This window comes from Coregonus clupeaformis, unplaced genomic scaffold (genome assembly GCF_020615455.1).
Source record: "Coregonus clupeaformis isolate EN_2021a unplaced genomic scaffold, ASM2061545v1 scaf3862, whole genome shotgun sequence".
NCBI lineage: Eukaryota > Metazoa > Chordata > Actinopteri > Salmoniformes > Salmonidae > Coregonus > Coregonus clupeaformis.
The window spans coordinates 1-19,163 of record NW_025537316.1 but is presented as its reverse complement, the minus strand read 5'-3'; the positions used below and the strand labels follow the sequence as shown (position 1 = coordinate 19,163).

The 19,163-nt window shown below is 44.0% G+C and overlaps 1 pseudogene; it reads right to left on the bottom strand.

Annotated features, from left to right (window-relative positions):
• The window catches only part of LOC123490408, a 31,947-nt pseudogene extending 13,978 nt beyond the window's left edge, over positions 1 to 17,969 (bottom strand).
• Between the last annotated feature and the right edge of the window lie 1,194 nt (positions 17,970 to 19,163).

The following is a 19,163-nucleotide window of genomic DNA, read 5'->3' as shown; positions in this document are numbered from 1 at the left end:
GATCAGTGATTAGTTCATTGACTATGACTGCCTTTGAAGTGAGGGATCTAACATTAAGTAACCCTATTTTGAGATGTGAGGTATCACGATCTCTTTCAATAATGGCAGGAATGGAGGAAGTCTTTATCCTAATAAGATTGCTAAGGTGAACACCGCCATGTTTAGTTCTGCCCAACCTAGGTCGAGGCACAGACACAGTCTCAATGGGTATGGCTAAGCTGACTACACTGACTGTGCTATTGGCAGACTCCACTAAGCTGGCAGGTTGGCTAACATCCTGCTGCCTGGCCTGCACCCTATTTCACTGTGGGTCTAGAGGGGTTAGAGCCCCATCTATGTTGGTAGATAAGATGAGAGCACCCCTCCAGCTAGGATGGAGTCCGTCACTCCTCAGCAGGTCAGGCTTGGTCCTATTTGTGGGTGAGTCCCAGAAAGAGGGCCAATTATCCACAAATTCTATCTTTTGGGAGGGGCAGAAAACAGTTTTCAACCAGCGATTGAGTGCTGAGACTCTGCTGTAGAGCTCAGTCACTCCCCCTAACTGGGAGGGGGCCAGAGACAATTACTCGATGCCGACACATCTTTCTAGCTAATTTACACGCTGAAGCTATGTTGCACTTGGTGACCTCTGACTGTTTCATCCTAACATCGTTGGTGCCGACGTGGATAACAATATCTCTATACTCTCTACACTCGCCAGATTTAGTTTTAGCCAGCACCAACTTTAGATTAGCCTTAACGTCGGTAGCCCTGCCCCCTGGTAAACAGTGTATGATCGCTGGGTGATTCGTTTTAAGTCTAATACTGCGGGTAATGGAGTCGCCAATGACTAGGGTTTTCAATTTGTCAGAGCTAATGGTGGGAGGCTTCGGCGTCTCAGACCCCGTAACGGGAGGAGTAGAGACAAGAGAAGACTCAGACTCCGACTCGCTACATAATGGGGAAAACAGGTTGAAGGTTTCTGTCGGTTGAATGAGCGACACCGGTTGAGTATTCCAACAGCATTTCCCTCCAGAAGCCATGAGAAAGTTGTCCGGCTGCGGGGACTGTGCGGGGGATTTATACTAACGTTACCATCTGTACTTACTGGTGGCACAGACGCTGTTTCTTCCTTTCCTACACTGAAATTACCCTTGCCTAACGATTGCGTCTGAAGCTGGGCTTGTAGCACAGCTATTTTCGCCGAAGGCGATCGTTCTCCTGTATATTATGAGTACAGCGACTGCAATTAGAAGACATCATGTTAATGTTGCTACTTAGCTTCGGTTGTTGACGGTGTTGACGAACCATGTCCAGATAAAGCGTCCGGAGTGAAAAAGTTGAATGAGGGAAAAAAGTTACGATGGAAAAACTAAAAATATAAACGGTAATTAAAAACAAAACAAAAAAACATAAAGTTGTCAGCTAGCAAAATAAAGTAAAGTTGGCAGCAAAAACGCACAGCAACAAAAACGCACAGCAACACGTCTGTAGATTCAACAGGAAGTGACGTCACATACAAGTTATCAGACGGAGGTGGAATACAAGTTATTCCACCTCCGACAGGGGAAGAGGAGCGCACAGGAGTTCGCCCTGGACTTCCGGACTCTAGCGGCGGATGCGGGGTGGAATGAGAGGGCCCTCATCGACCACTATCGGTGCAGCCTGCGAGAGGACGTTGGCCTGCAGGGACACCAATCTAACCTTCGACCAGTTGGTGGACATGTCAATCCGTCTGGATACCCTGCTGGCTACCCGCGGACGTCCGGAGTTGGGGCCGTCCATTCCATCCCCCAGCACCTCCGAGCCGAGCACTATGGAGCTCGGGGGTGCTGGCGCTAGAGAGAGGAGGAGAGAGATCCGGAGGGAGGTCGTCCCCTGCACCAACTGTGGCCGTAGAGGACACACTGCGGTTCGGTGCTGGGGAGGGCCTCCAGAGGATCGAGGCAACAGGTTATGCACTGGGGAGTCATTCCAGGTGAGTAGGCACCCAACTCACCCAGAGTTCTCTGTTGTTCATCTGTGTATACCTTTAGTATTTCCCCAGGTTGCATCTCATTCCCAGCATAAGGCGCTAGTCGATTCAGGCGCAGCTGGGAATTTTATAGATCGTAATTTTTGGGTTAAGTTAGGGATTCCCCTCCTACCAGTAGATGTGCCTTTCCCTATTCATGCCCTAGATAGCCGTCCGTTGGGATCTGGTTTGATTAGGGAGGTCACAGCACCACTAAAGATGAAGGCGCAGGGGGGTCATGAAGAGATCATTCGGTTATATCTGATCGACTCTCCTGCGTATCCCGTGGTGCTGGGGCTTCCTTGGTTAATCACCCATGACCCCACCATTTCGTGGCAACAGAGGGCTCTCAAGGAGTGGTCTGACCAGTGTGTTGGGCGATGTCTAGGTGTTTCCGTAGGGGCGACCACGGTGGAAAGTCCGAACCAATTGCAACTCCTGAGTATGAGGATTTGGCACTCGTGTTCAGCAAGACTAGGGCGACGCGATTGCCACCTCATAGACAGGGGGATTGTGCGATAGACCTCCAGGCAGGCACTTCCACGTAGTCATGTGTATCCTCTGTCTCAAGAGGAGAAGGTGGCTATGGAGACATACATAGCCGAGTCTCTGAGACAGGGATACATACGGCCCCTCCACTTCCCCTGCATCCTCAAGTTTCTTTTTGTGAAGAAGAAGGATGGAGGGTTGCGCCCGGTATTGATTACCGTAGTCTCAATCAGATCACTGTGAAATACAGTTCTCCACTCCCTCTGATTGCGAGTATGACGGAATCATTACACGGAGCACGTTTCTTCACAAAACTGGATCTCAGGAGCGCCTAAAACTTGGTGCGCATTAGGGAGGGAGATGAATGGAAGACAGCATTTAGTACCACCTCGGGTCACTATGAGTATCTCGTCATGCCATACGGGTTAATGAATGCTCCTTCAGTCTTCCAATCCTTTGTGGACGAGATCTTCTGGGATTTGCATGGGCAGGGTGTAGTAGTGTATATTGATGACATACTAGTTTACCCTTCTACACGAGCCGAGCATGTAGCCCTGGTGCGTCGAGTGTTGGGTAGGCTGTTGGAGCATGACTTGTATGTCAAGGCAGAGAAATGTCTGTTTTTCCAGGAGTCCATCTCCTTCCTGGGCCATCGATTGTCCGCGTCAGGGGTGGAGATGGAGATTGACCGCGTTTCAGCCATGTGTAATTGGCAGACTCCAACCACGGTTAAGGAAGTGCAGCGGTTTTTGGGTTTTGCCAATTACTACCAGAGGTTTATCCGGGGTTTTGGACAGGTAGCAGCTCCCATCACCACCTGCTGAAGGGGGGCCCGGTCCGTTTGCAGTGGTCAGCTGAGGCGGACAGGGCGTTTGGTAAACTGAAGGACCTGTTCACCTCTGCTCCGGTGCTGGCGCATCCGGATCCCGCTTTAGCGTTCCAGGTGGAGGTGGACGCGTCAGAGGCCGGTATTGGGGCTGTACTGTCTCAACGCTCAGGCACGCCCCCTAAGCCCTGTCCCGGCGATATGACACAGAGGAGAGGTCCATTGAGCCCACTCCCATACTGCCAGAGTCTTGTCTGGTGGCACCGGTGGTGTGGGAGGTCGATGCGGAAATCGAGCGGGCGTTACGCACCGACCCTACTCCTCCAGTCCTCTGGACATCCTGGTATTGGCCGGACAGTGCACTGTCTTAGCAAAAAGTACTGGTGGCCAACATTGGCTAAGGACGTGAGGGTTTATGTCTCCTCCTGCTCGGTGTGCGCTCAGTGTAAGGCGCCTAGACACCTGCCCAGGGGGAAGTTACAACCCCTTCCCGTTCCACAACGGCCGTGGTCTCACCTCTCGGTAGACTTTGTCACGGACCTTCCCCCCTCCCAGGGGAATACCACCATTCTGGTCGTTGTGGATCAGTTCTCTAAAGCCTGTCGTCTCATCCCAATGCCGGGTCTCCCTACTGCCCTACAGACTGATGAGGCTTTGTTTACCCACGTCTTCCAGCACTACGGGGTACCCGAGGATATAGTGTCTGATCGGGGTCCCCAATTCACCTCTAGAGTCTGGAGGGCGTTCATGGAACGCTTGGGGGTCTCGTTAGCCTTACCTCGGGTTTCCACCCTGAGAGTAATGGGCAGGTGGAGAGAGTGAACCAGGATGTGGGTAGGTTTCTGAGATCATATTGCCAGGACCGGCAGGAGGAGTGGTCGGGGTATATCCCCTGGGCGGAGATTGCCCAGAATTCTCTTCGCCATTCCTCTACTAATCTGACCCCTTTCCAGTGTGTGTTGGGGTATCAGCCGGTTCTGGCACCATGGCATCAGAGCCAGATCGAGGCTCCTGCGGTGGATGAGTGGTTTCGCGCGCTCGGAGGAGACATGGAACGCTGCGCATATACATCTGCAGCGGGCTATCCGTAGGCAGAAGCGCGCGCCGATCTCCACCGCAGTGAGGGTCCAGTGTACGCACCTGGAGATCGAGTCTGGCTCTCGACTCGAAACCTGCCCCTTCGCCTGCCCTGCCGGAAGCTGGGTCGGCGGTTTGTGGGGCCATTTAAAGTCCTGAGGAGATTGAACGAGGTATGTTACAGGTTACAACTGCCTAATGATTATCACATTAACCACTAGTTCCATGTGTCTCTCCTCAGGCCGGTGGTAGCTGGTCCACTCCAGGACAATGAGATACGGGAGACTCCTCCGCCCCCACTGGACATCGAGGGGGCTCCGGCGTACTCAGTCCGGTCCATCGTGGATTCGTGACGTCGGATGGGGGTCTGCAGTATCTCGTGGAGTGGGAGGGTACGGTCCGGAGGAACGGTGCTGGGTGCCTAGGAGGGACATTTTAGATCCCTCCCTCCTGACGGAGTTCCACCGGAGTCATCCCACGCGCCCTGCTCCGCGTCCTCCTGGCCGTCCCCGAGGCCGGGGTCGGCGCATGGCTGGGGGTGGGTACTGTCACGGATGCCGCCGAGGCTGCTCCTCCTCCTTGCTCGGGCAGGCTTCGGCGTTCGTCGTCCCCGGAGTACTAGCTACTACCGTTTGATGTTTTCGATGTTTGTTTTGTCATGTCTAGTTAGTGCACCTGTTTCGTATTCTGTATTGATTATGTCACCTATAAGTTCCCCTATGTTATGTTTGTATTTTGTGTGTTATTGTCCGCCTGTCATGTATGTATAGGTTCCGTACCTTGGCATTTCGTGTGATTTTACGCACTCGCGTATTTGTTTCGCCTCTTGTGTTTTTGAGGTCGTTTATTTTGTGTGTATCTATAGAGGTGATTAGTAAAGTCGTCTTGACCTATTCCTCTGTGTCCTGCGCTTGACTTCACCACCGCATCCACATCAGCACCTTGACAATTATAGACTGATTATTTCTTTGTCATTGGGCAAACGTTCAAAATCAGCAGGGGATCAAATACTTTTTTCACTCACTGTAATATTATTAGTCAAGGACTGAAATACATACATTTAAAATGTCACACATATCCTAAATATCAGTACATACACACAATATCTAGGTCTAATACATAATAAGGTGCAAATTACAATACAATATATATAAAATGGCTGTGTCACTTCATAATCCCCTTTGTGCAGTAAGGTGTTATTGTATCTGGTTTTTGAATCTGGTTTTATTGCTAGTTTGAGTTACCTGGGGTTACAGAGAGTTCTGACATGCATGTTACGGACACTTTCCCTCCATGTACATCTAAGTGCGATACGTGCTACTTTTTTCTGGACCAACTGTAATTGACCTATGTCCTTCTTTGCCACACATGACCACACAGCTAGGCAGTAGTCCAGGTGCGACGAAACTAGGGCCTGTAGGACCTGTCTGGTCGACTGAGATGTCAACAAGGCAGAGCAACACCCTATCATGGACAGACCTCGTCCAATTTTAGCAACCATTGAGTCTATATGTTTTGACCATGAAAGCTTGCTATCTAGGTTTACACCCAGCAGTTTAGTCTCCTCAACTTGCTCAATAGCCACATTATTCAATAATTGATCTAAACAAGGTTTAGCGTTGAGCAAGTGATTTGTCCCAAATATTATGCTTTTCGTTTTTTAGATAATTAGCACCAACCTATTGCTAATTACCCATTCTAAAACTGACTGGAGCTCTATGTTAAGTGTCTCAGTTATTGATTTTACTGTTGCAGCGGACGTGTATACTGTTCAGTTGTCAGCGTACATAGACACACAGCCTTTATTCAAGGTCAGCGGGAGGTCATTTGTAAAAACAGAAAACAATAATGGCCCCAGCCGGCTGCCCTGCGGTACACCACAGTCAACTGAATTTGCATGAGAGGCTTCCATTAACGAAAACCCTCAGTGTTCTATTAGATAGGTAACTCTCAATTCATAATAAGGCAGAGGATGCAAATGCATAACACCTAAGTTTTTTCAGCAATAGGTTATGATCAAAAGCTGCACTGAAGTCTAACAAAACAGCCCCCACAATCTTCTTACTATCAATTTCTTTCAGCCAATAATCTGTCATTTGTTTCAGTGCAGAGCATGTTGAGTGCCCTTCCATATAAGCAAGCTGAAAGCATTTGTAACAAGCTGATTGGTCGGCTGTTTGAACCATTAACCTCTTAAGGATCGGAACCTTTTTTTTAAATTTTCGCCTATAATGACATACCCAAATCTAACTGCCTGTAGCTCAGGACCTGAAGCAAGGATATGCATATCCTTGATACCATTTGAAAATGTGAAATGAATGTAGGCAAATATAACACATTAGATCTGGTAAAAGATAATACAAACAAACAAACATGCGTATTAAAAAAATAATGTATCATCTTTGAAATGCAAGAGAAAGGCCACAATATAATATTGCAGTTTAGGCGCAATTTAGATTTTGGCCACTACATGGCAGCAGTGTGTGTGCAAAGTTTCAGATTGATCCAGTGAAGCATTGCAATACTGGACTATTTTGTATCAAGTCTGCCCAAATGTGCCGAATTGGTCAATTGATACATTTTCAAGTACATAACTATAGAGAACATACAAAAATGATATGGTAATACAAAATGTAAGTTTACACACTCCCAGGAATGTCATACATGATGGATCATTAGCTTATACACTAACTTTCACACATCTAGATGGCGGGGTGGGTGTGGAGCCAGAGACAGCAGGGGTTCAAACTGTAGAACCCAGTTCCTACATTTGAATATAAAAATGGATTTTATCAAACAAAACTATGCTACATTTTATCTCTGGGACCCTTATGATGACAAATCAGAGCAATATTACTGAATGTAAGTACATTATTTACCTTCAGAGGTGAATGTATCAAACCAGTTGCCGTGATACGTTTTTTGTTGTTGTGCCCTCTCCTCAAACAATAGCATGGTATTTTTTCACTGTAATAGCTACTGTAAATTGGACAGTGCAGTTAGATTAACAAGAATTTAAGCGTTCTGCCCATATATGACATGTCTATGTCCTGGAAAGTTTGCTGTTACTTACAACAGTCATGCTAATCACATTAGCGCACGTTAGCTCAACCGTCCCGTATACGGGACACCGATCCCGTAGAGGTTAAAGGGTGCTCTGCTATTCTTGGGTAGCAGAATGATCCTTGCCTCCCTCCATGTCTGAGGGCACACACCGTCTTCTAGGCTTAAATTGAAGATGTGGCAAACAGGAGTCACAATGTGCTCCGCTACCAACCTCAGCAATTTACCATCCAGGTTGTCGGTTCCAGGTGGTTTGCCCTTATTTATAGATAGTAACAATTCTTTCACCTCTTCCACACCCACTTTGTGGAACTCAAAACTACAGTGCTTGTCTTTCATTATTTGGTCCATTATGCATGAATATGAAGGTTCAGCATTTGTTGTTTGCATGTCATACCTAAATTTGCTAATCTTGTCAACAAAAAAGTGTTTTATTATGAACAAGCCAACTGCCTCAATGAAAGATGGAGCCGAGTTTGCTTTCTTGCCTAGAATTTCATTTACAGTGCTATGAAAAAGTATTTGCCAAACTCTGCATTCCACAGTAAGAACATCATACCAAAGGTCAAGCATGGTGGTGGTGGTGTGATGGTTTGGGGATGCTTTGCTGCCTCAGGACCTGGACGACTTGCCTTAATAGAAGGAACCATGAATTCTGCTCTGTATCAGAGAATTATACAGGAGAATGTCAGACCATCTGTCTGTGAGCTGAAGCTGACGTGCAGCTGGGTCATGCAGCAAGACAATGATCCAAAACACACAATCAAGTCTACATGAAAATTGCTAAAAAGCAACAAATTGGAAGTTTTGGAATGGCCTAGTCAAAGTCCAGACTTAATCCCAATTGAGATGTTTTTTTTTTTTGATATTTTGATTCCATATGTGTTATTTCATAGTTTTGATGTCTTCACTTTTATTCTACAGTGTAGAAAATAGTTTTAAAAAATAAAGAAAAACCCTTGAATGTGTAGGTGTTCTAAAACTTTTGACCGGTAGTATACATGGCAACTCCTCCTCCATCTGCATTTCTATCTTTCCTGTATATTCTATAACCATGTATAGCTACTACTGCATCATCAAATGAATGATCTAAGTGTGTTTCAGAGATGGCAGAATATGTAATATTGTTTTCTGATGTTAATATGTTGTCAATTTCATTAACCTTGTTTCTCAGGCTACATATGTTAATATGGGCAATTTTTTTGTCCTTTTCTGGGTTGCTTGTTTGTTTTTAGTGCTTTTCTGAGAGGCTGATCCGAGGTAGACATGTGAGTGACATTTACATTTGAGTCAATGGTACTGAGTGGGCTTCCCACAGTGGGCTTCTTCCTAAAGCAGACAGTTTCAGTGCAAACAGTGGAATTCAATTCTATGTGCATGTGATTATTGCAGACAATACCCTCGGAGCTAACAGTTAAAGTAACATAGATTAGGTTACTTACATTGACTGTACTTCTATTTCTCTGGGATATAATATGATAACACGGTGATGGCTTCTACTAGGGAACTGGTGGTGGTCCTGGAGGTTTTGAAAGTGGGGCTTGGATAGTGGTGGAGCATCAACCATGTTGCTTACACCTCACAGATGTACAAACATCAAAGGGTCTATTGGGAAGGGGTAGGGAGTGAATTGGGACTGGCTGCTAATGAAGCCACTAACCCTGGGGGGGCGGGGTTACTCTACTCTGTCTCTTACCACTCACTCTGCAGCACAGTAATGGTGGCCTGTGCTCCGATCCAGGTGGTGGCAGGGTTTTGGTGCAGATCGTTTCTCCTCGGATCATTACTGGCCCGACACTCGTACGTCCCAGAATCCTCCAGACCGAGACGCGTCACGCCCAGAACGCTCACACCGTTGGTGCTGTGTTGATGATGGACTCACAACGTTTACGGGCGCCGTCCCAGAGCTGGCGTAAGGAGTCGGCCCGGTTGATCTCAGCGTGCCACCACTGGATCTCTGGGGTGGGGTTACCGACAACGTCACAGTACAGCTCAAAGGTGTCGCCTGTTAGTTTGGTCTCAGACAGGGGAGACTTCACAAAGCCAGCTATGGAGGTGGAGTAGGAGTAGGAGTAGGAGTGTAGTCATCCACGGAAGAGGAGGACAGTAGTGTAGTCATCCACGGGAGAGGAGGACAGTAGTGTAGTCATCCACGGGAGAGGAGGACAGTAGTGTAGTCATCCAAAGGAGAGGAGGACAGTAGTGTAGCCATCCAAAGGAGAATAGTGTGTAGCCATCCAAGTGAGCCGGGGAGGGTAGAGAAAAAGGGTGAGTGTGTAGGATGGATGAAAGGGTGAGTATGTAGGATGGATGATAGGGTGAGTATGTAGGATGGATGAAAGGGTGAGTGTGTAGGATGGATGAAAGGGTGAGTGTGTAGGATGGATGAAAGGGTGAGTGTGTAGAATGGATGAAAAGGGTGAGTGTGTAGGATGGATGATAGGGTGAGTATGTAGGATGGATGAAAGGGTGAGTGTGTAGAATGGATGAAAAGGGTGAGTGTGTAGGATGGATGAAAAGGGTGAGTGTGTAGGATGGATGAAAAGGGTGAGTGTGTAGGATGGATGAAAAGGGGTGAGTGTGTAGGATGGATGAAAGGGTGAGTGTGTAGAATGGATGAAAGGGTGAGTGAATGAGAAAGGATAAATTAAAGGAATCAGTTGGAAAAAAGAGAAAGAAAATGTTAAATCATAAGGCTAAGGTAGACTTAATCATAATCAGAAAAAGGTGACAGTAAATAATATGGTGATGTTAGAAACTGAGTAAAAGAAAAATAAGTGAGTAGAAAAAACCTAGGCCTTAATAACCTCGTGTTATCGTCAGTTACCTAAATGTTCTAGAGGAGAAAAAAACGTATTTGGGTCTTATTATAATAAATCCTCTAGATTTGTATAATTAGTATTAATATAATTAGTATTATAATTAGTATTAATATTAAAGCACCCAGAAGAGACTTCCCAGGCATATTGTGTAACTGTAAACGTCAACATTCACTGGCTGGCTGTGTATCAGTCGGCAGTGACCTCAATACGATCTAGATCTTCTATTCCTACTATTTCTGGGACATTGTCATTTAAAATGTCCGGCAATAGTCCTCCCCATCCCCCGACTCTGAGGACGCCTCTGCTAGACTCCGAGTGAGGCCCAAATGGCTCCATAAATAGGAATGTCATAGCAACTGAACCTTTGAACCCGTGACCTTGTCATCATGCATATTCCCTCCTTTGAAAACATAATCTGCATCCCAATAGGGAATAGGGTGCCATTTTGTATGCAGTACTTGTCCTCTAATGACGTTTCTGGGCTTGTGTTTGGGTCATAATGCTGCTCACATCAACAATGCAGCCAGCCAGTCAGCAAGACAGCAATACCATTACCCAATAGCAGTAATACTATTAGCCTACTACAAGGTCTATAACATTATGGACCATCTCTGGTAATCTACTACATAAAGGATATATTATTTGCATTACAAATGCCTCTTTTAAAATGGCTCTCTTTTGAAATTATCCACATTATGTTGGATGAGGGATGGACAGTTTTTTGAGTGCTTTGCTCATGAGAGAAATTATGTCTTTCATACCGACTCACCATTTGAACCTGTGACCTTGGCATCATGCATATCAATCAGCACCTGGATATCACCAAATATCCTATACATGAATTACTGCTATTGCTAGTTCATTGACGATAGCGCTGACTGGCTGGCTCGCTTAGTCAAACGCTAGTCAGGGTTGGGGTCAATTCAGAATTGAGTTGCGAATTGGTCTTTAATTCCAATTCAATTCTTGAATTGGCCACACCCCACAGGAAGCAGAATTTGAATTAAATTTGAATTAGAGTACAGTGCATTCGGAGAATATTCAGACCCCCTTCCTTTTTCCACATTTTGTTATGTTACAGCCTTATCCTAAAATTGATTACATAATTTTTTCCCTCATCAACCTACACACAATATCCAATAATGACGAAACAAAAACAGGTTTTTAGAAATGTTTGCTAATGTATTAAAAATAAAAAACAGAAAGACCTTATTTACATAAGTATTCAGACCCTTTGCTATGAGACTCTACATTGAGCTCAGGTGCATCCTGTTTACATTGAGATGTTTCTACAACTTGATTGTGGAGTCCACCTGTGGTAAATTCAATTGATTGGACATGATTTGGAAAGACACACACCTGTCTATATAAGGTCCCACAGTTGACAGTGCATGTCAGAGGGAAAACCAAGCCAAAAGGTCGAAGGAAATGTCCGTAGAGCTCCAAGACAGGATTGTATAGAGGCAGAGATCTGGGGAAGGGTACCAAAAAATGGAAGAAGTTTGGAACCACCAAGACTCTTCCTAGAGCTGGCCGCCCGGCTCTAGGAAGACCAATAAGGCCTTTATGGTAGAGTGGCCAGAAGGAAGCCACTCCTCAGTAAAATGCACATGAGAGTCCGCTTGGAGTTTGCCAAAAGGCACCTAAAAGACTCTCAGAAACTGAGAAACAAGATTCTCTGGTCTGATGAAACCAAGATTGAACTCTTTGGCCTGAATGCCAAGCATTGAAGGAGAATGAGTTTTAAAAATGAAATGTTTGAAGAACATGTTAAACAGAGTATTGGTAACATGATGTAAAAATAAATGTGCATAATGATGTATGGAATAAATTATACATTAATTGAATGAGTCTCCCTGGTCCCATCCCTATGGTGAAGCATGGTGGTGGCAGCATCATGCTGTGGGGATGTTTTTCAGCGGCAGGGACTGGGAGACTAGTCAGGATCGAGGGAAAGATGAACGGAGCAAAGTACAGAGCAAACCTGCTCCAGAGCACTCAGGACCTCAGAATGGGACGATGGTTGACTTTCCAACAGGACAACAACCCTAAGCACACAGCCAAGACAACGCAGGAGTGGCTTTGGGACAAGTCTTTGAATGTTCTTGAGTGGTCCAGCCAGAGCCCAGACTTGAACCCGATCTAACATCTCTGAAGAGATAGCTGTGCAGCCACGCTCCCCATTCAACCTGACAAGCTTGAGAGGATCTGCAGAGAAGAATGGGAGAAACTCCCCCAAATACAGGTGTGCAACACTTGTAGCGTCATACCCAAGAAGACTCAAGGCTGTAATCGCTGCCAAAGGTGCTTCAACAAAGTACTGAGTAAAGGGTCTGAATACTTATGTAAATAGGATATTTCAGTTTTCTATTTTTAATCAATCTGCAAAAAAAATTCTAAAAACCTGTTTTTGCTTTGTCCTTATGGGGTATTGTGTGTAGATTGATGAGGGAAAAAACAATTTCATCAATTTTAGAATAAGGCTGTAACGTAACAAAATTTGGAAAAAGTCAAGGGGTCTGAATACTTTCAAAATGCACTGTAAGTAGAATTTCATTCAATTAATGTATAATTTATTCCATACATCATTATGCACATTTATTTTTACATCATGTTACCAATACTCTGTTTAACATGTTCTTCAAACATTTCATTTTTAAAACTCATTCTCCTTCAATGAGTTTATAATAATTATAGTGATTTGGAAATATTGTAATTTATTAAATATTAGATAATCACCTTTTCCAGAATGCATTAGATCAACCACTCAGAACACAATGAAAGGGAATCTAACATCTCATGACAACAATACAAACAAAATACTGTTTGACATCTTTGATTATAATCAAGCTAATATTTGAAATGGTATCTGTATTCTTTAGAGGTGGAAGATGCTTTTGGCAAAATATTTGTCAAAGGAATGAGACTCACAAGTTTCATGTCCAGTTTGAATTTATTTGAATTGGTTTTAATTAAATTAAAATTCATTTAATTCAAATTCTGCTTCCTGTGGGGTGTGGCAAATTCAAATTCATGGGTTGAATTGAATTAAATTCAGAAATTCCGAATTGACCCCAACCCTGATGCTAGTCACTGTGCTTCTGCATTCCTTGCTCTTTGGGGTTTCGACTGGGTATCTGTAAAGCACTTTGTGACAACTACTGATGTAAAAAGGGCTTTATAAAATACATTTCATTGGCTGATTGAATTTGATCGCTAGTACACCGACAGAATATACTGTGCAAAAAGCAGTCTTGTTTTTATGTTTGTGGCCAACATGGCAAACAAATTCCCCGTGTGGATTAATAAAATATCTAATTTAATCTGAAATACCACCAGCCAGGCAGCAACTGAGTAGAAATACATCAAGTTAAATAATTTGCAAATTCATATTTTCTCAGAAATGATCCACATTATTATTGTGGAGCTCAATATAAGGGCTGATCAACATTATTATTGTGGAGCTCAATATAAGGGCTGATCCACATTATTATTGTGGAGCTCAATATAAGGGCTGATCCACATTACTATTGTGGAGCTCAATATAAGGGCTGATCGACATTATTATTGTGGAGATGGATATAAGGGAAGGACCCATGGTTGTTGAGTGCTTTGCTTTGCTCGCAAGATGTGAACCAATGACCTTGTCATCACTTGGAGTATTTCCATAGTGAGGCTGCACATCCTCCTTCTATGGAAACACTGACAACCTACAAAAAACCCTATGCATAAATGACATGATCTATAGTTCACAGAGTATAGAGACGACTAGCTCGTCAAATGCTACAGTAGTAGGTAACACAAAGAGAACCCTCAGTACAAATAGCAGTCCAATACTGATATCTGAAGGTGTTGTGGGTTATATCTCCTTGAGAGAGAGAGAGAGAGAGAGAGAGAGAGAGATAAAGAGAGAGAGAGAGAGAGAGAGAGAGAGAGAGAGAGAGAGAGAGAGAGAGAGAGAGAGAGAGAGAGAGAGAGAGAGAGAGAGAGAGAGAGAGGGAGATAGAGAGAGAGAGAACAGGAGAGAGAGAGAGACAGACAGACAGACAGACAGACAGACAGACAGACAGACAGACAGACAGACAGACAGACAGAGAGAGAGAACAGGAGAGAGAGAGAGCGAGTGAGAGAGAGAGAGAGAGAGAGAGTCAGACAGAGAGAGAGAGAGAGAGGAGGGAGAGAGAGCGAGTGAGAGAGAGAGAGAGAGAGAGAACAGAAGAGAGAGAGAGAGAGAGAGAGAGAGAGAGAGAACAGGAGAGAGAGAGAGAGAGAGAGAGAGAGAGAGAGAGAGAGAGAGAGAGAGAGAGAGAGAGAGAGAACAGGAGAGAGAGAGAGAGAGAGAGAGAGAGAGAGAACAGAGAAAGAGCAGAGAGATGTATAGTTTGCTGCAGCTCAGTGTTCTGTCTCTCTGGGGATAGTGTACCTACATGGTGACAGATCCCCTAGGTGTCTCCTCCAGTCTCTGGCAAAAACAGCCTTCAGGTATAATGCTTTAGTACTTGTTATAAGCATGTATGAGCCTTTATAATATATTATTATAAGGCTAACAATATGTAATGCCTCTCTATGTAAAATGTACTCTAACTGTCTGTTATTAAGTCAGGATCATTATGAGATATTTATAAAACAGTATAACAGGCTGATAGATGCTCATCACAAGTCTTATAATGCATTATAACTAGTGATGGGGACAAAATATATACAGTCAGATTTCAGGATATTATTTTGGACGATATATCGTATCGTATCATTTTGACAATATCACAATATTATATTTGTGCTAGTTGGCTGTACCTGCACCACAACTCCAGTATTTTCCCTTCATAGTTTGTTCTCCATCTTTTTAAACAGGGAGCCAATTTGTTTTCATGACTGATCAAAACTCGTTTTCTCATGTCTCTCTCTTGTCCCTCTGCAGCAGACATATGGTGACCAATATGTTTGGAACAGTATCGAATTGCAAAACATATAGCATCATGAGAATCGCAATACATATCGTATCGGCACCTAAGTATCGTGATAATATCGTATCGTGAGGTCCCTGGCAATTCCCAGCCCTAATTATAACCGCATCATAATACATTACACTGCAGATTTAAAGTAAAGTGTTACCAAACCAAACAAGCTTCATTAACAGTCTCACACCGCACCACACCGCACCGCACCACACCACACCACACCGCACCACACCACACCGCACCACACCACACCGCACCACACCGCACCGCACCACACCACACCACATCACACCACACCGCACCACACCACACCACACCGCACCGCACCACACCACACCACACCACATCACACCACACCGCACCACACCACATCACACCACACCGCACCACACCACACCACATCACACCACACAGAGGTGTCAAAAACACAAACCCATCATTACTGAGCTACTGTACCTTTGTACAGCAATACAATAAATCATCTTTCAACAAGAAAGAAGGCATTTTCCTCACCTCAGCTATTTTCTTGGTTTCTAGTGTGACATTCTCATAAAATACATTGATAGCCTGGTTGAGGAAAAAACTAATTTCGGCACTGGTTAATAAATTCAGCTTTGAATCATACAGGCCTTCAGGCCTTGTCTTGAGGTGGTTCTGAGAAAATGCTAAATATATGAACAGAGCTATAGTTGGAGTTAGAATAAGGTCAATGATAGCATTTAGCAGACACTCTTATGCAGAGCTTCTTACAGGAGCAATTAGGGTTAAGTGCCTTGCTCAAGGGCACATCGAGAGATTTTTCACCTAGCCGGCTCAGGGATTCGAACCAGCGACCTTTCGGTTACTGGCCCAACGCTCTTAACTGCTAGGCTACCTGCCGCGAAGAGAGCTAGACCTAAAGTAAGGTCAAGCATATGGGTTTGTGTTCTGAGAAAATGCTACATATTTTAACTCTGTTCACATAAGGTCAAGGATAGGGTCAGAGAGACTTGCAGTATAACAGGGGTTACAGTTATGGTCTTAAAATAATGTCAAGGTAAAGCTGAGGGTTTCTACGGTTATGTTTGTGAAAGAGCATGCACGTTACTATTTATAGCTGTATTTTTCCAACAGTTCTGTCCACAGAAGATAACACAATTTGGAAATGAAAATCAATATACACTACCTCATGAAGCTGGTTGAGAGAATGCCAAGAGTGTGCAAAGCTGTCATCAAGGCAAAAGGTGGCTATTTGAAGAATCTCAAATATAAAATATATTCTGATTTGTTTAACACTTTTTTTTTGGTTACTACATGATTCCATATGTGTTATTTTATAGTTTTGATGTCTTCACTATTATTCTACAATGTAGAAAATAGTTTTAAAAAATAAGAAAAACCCTTGAATGAGTAGGTGTCCAAACTTTTGCCTGCTAGTCTATATGTGGCCCTTTTAAGCAGTGGACAGAACTGGCAGAAACATACAGCTATAAATACCAACGTGCCCAACCCAACCTAGAGACCCCCAGACCTCTTTTGAAGAAGTTAACTGTTTCTTCTTCTGCTTCTTCTTCTTCTTCTTTATTTTACCTTTTTGGGGCGTGTCGGGAACTGGGACTGCCAGGGTGGGAGGGAGGGTAGTGGGTGGTGGGGTAGGTTGGGACTTTCTTTTGGGGTTGAGTTAGGTAGATGTTGTGTCTGCAATATGTCAAAAGAAATGTATCACATCAACTCAAACAATAGACAGTAAGACCAGTGTTACTACACAACACAGGTATAAGATCAACTCAAACAATAGACAACACAACAGTTTAGCGAAAATCATGAAAATGCTTCGCTTCTCCAAAACATGTATAGTATATTTCAAAGCTTGTTTTTCCAAATAGAGACTGTGCTGATATTTTCAATGCTCTCATCTAGTTTACCTAGTAAGCAGGTTTGGGGTCAATTCCATTTCAATTCAGTCAATTCAGGAAGTAATTTACAGAGTTAGCCATCCCTGAGAGCGGGTGTGGGAGTTTTTGTAAAAGGGCTTTATAAATGAAAACATAGCAATGTATCAACCTACGTGACAACAAAGAGGGCCAATCAATGTTCTGGTAGAGAATGCAGTGATTTCCAGAGTGGGCTCTCTGGTACTTTTGAAAATATTACCCATTTTATACATAGACATTGACATTATAGGTCATAAACCAATCACACAATTTTTTACTTGCATATATTAGAGAACACTATAAGGAGTATAATGACATCAAGATGGCGTCCGTATCATGTTCGGTGTGGGCGATCTTCCTTATGTCCTCCGTCACTTGATCTAAAGACATGCCTATATGAATAACCAGACATTGACGATTTACGGTTGATGAGAAGCACATTTATTTATTGATAATAATGTGGGGATATTTATCATGTGGAATACATTACCTGAATGTTTTTTGTATACCTTTAGAAGTTGACTGTCAATTAGGTAATTGGTAGGGTTTGTGATGCATTCTGGGTAATGGGTATAAGCCTGGCTTTTCTTTTGTTAGACTTATCTTTGATTCCGATACGTTTACCTTTTGTTTGTCGTCCTGTTTATTTTTTGTTTGTAAATATTTGTAGAGTTTGCCGGCTTGCTACCCACTTGCAAATAAAATGCCTCACTCTGGGCAAGAACAATCAGTTCTGCCTTGTTGCCTCCTCACTGTGAAACCCTAACGCTTGGTCAACCTCACATAAGGTTCACGGAGGGTCTTACATGCAGAGTCCGCGTGCGCCATCACGTGCATGTTGATTTTCTCCATCCACACCAGACCATGACACGCAGGTTCAATTTCAAAACCAACTGTGAACATACTATATTAATTTGCGGGCAGGTCGAAACACACCTGAAACAATTATAAACATTTAGCTAGCTAGCTGTTGCAAATGGTACTCTTGTTAGCTGGTTCTTTGTTCGACTTTTACACAGTCATACTAAATTGAGTGTTTCTCTACTCCGACAATTAATCTACAGGTAAAAAGGGAAACCTAGTTAGTTTTAGTTAGTTATCTTTAATCAATCTCTCCTTGTTTGTCTTTCAAGCATCCACGTGGGTTTGTATCTTCCTGATATCCAACAAGGAGGGGACTTGCAGCGTCTCTAACAGAAGCAAGTTCTATTTTAGCACTTGGTTACGCAGACGCTTGTTCCCGTGCGCGTGGGTGAAATGATTGCATAACAAACTGAAATGGTCCACCCACGCAGGCAGTGTGGTGAAGAAGGCGCAACAGAGCCTCTTCAACCTCAGGAGGCTGAAGAAATTCGGCTTGGCACCTAAAACCCTCACAAACTTTTACAGATGCACAATTGAGAGCATCCTGTCGGGCTGTATCACCGCCTGGTACGGCAACTGGACGGCCCGCAACCGCAGGGCTCTACAGAGGGTGGTGCGGTCTGCCGAACACATTACCGGGGGCAAACTACCCGCCCTCCAGGACACCTACAGCACCCAATGTCACAGGGAGGCCAAAAAGATAATCAAGGACATCAACCACCCGAGCCACTGCCTGTTTACCCCGCTATCATCCAGAAGGCAAGGTCAGTACAGGTGCATCAAAGCTGGGACCGAGGGAATGAAAAACTGCTTCTATCTCAAGGCCATCAGACTGTTAAATAGCCATCACTAGCACATTAGAGGCTGCTGCTGCCTATTGAAATCACTGGCCACTTTAAGAAATGGAACACTAGTCACTTTAATAATGTTTACATATCTTGCACTACTCATCTCATATGTATATACTGTATTCTATTCTATAACATTCTACTGTATCTTAGTCCATGCCGCTCTGTCATTGCTTGTCCATATATGTATATATTCTTAAATTCCATTCCTTACTAGTTTTGTGTGTATTGGGTATATGTTGTGAAATTGTTAGATATTACTTGTTAGATATTACTGCACTGTCAGAGCTAGAAGCACAAGCATTTCGCT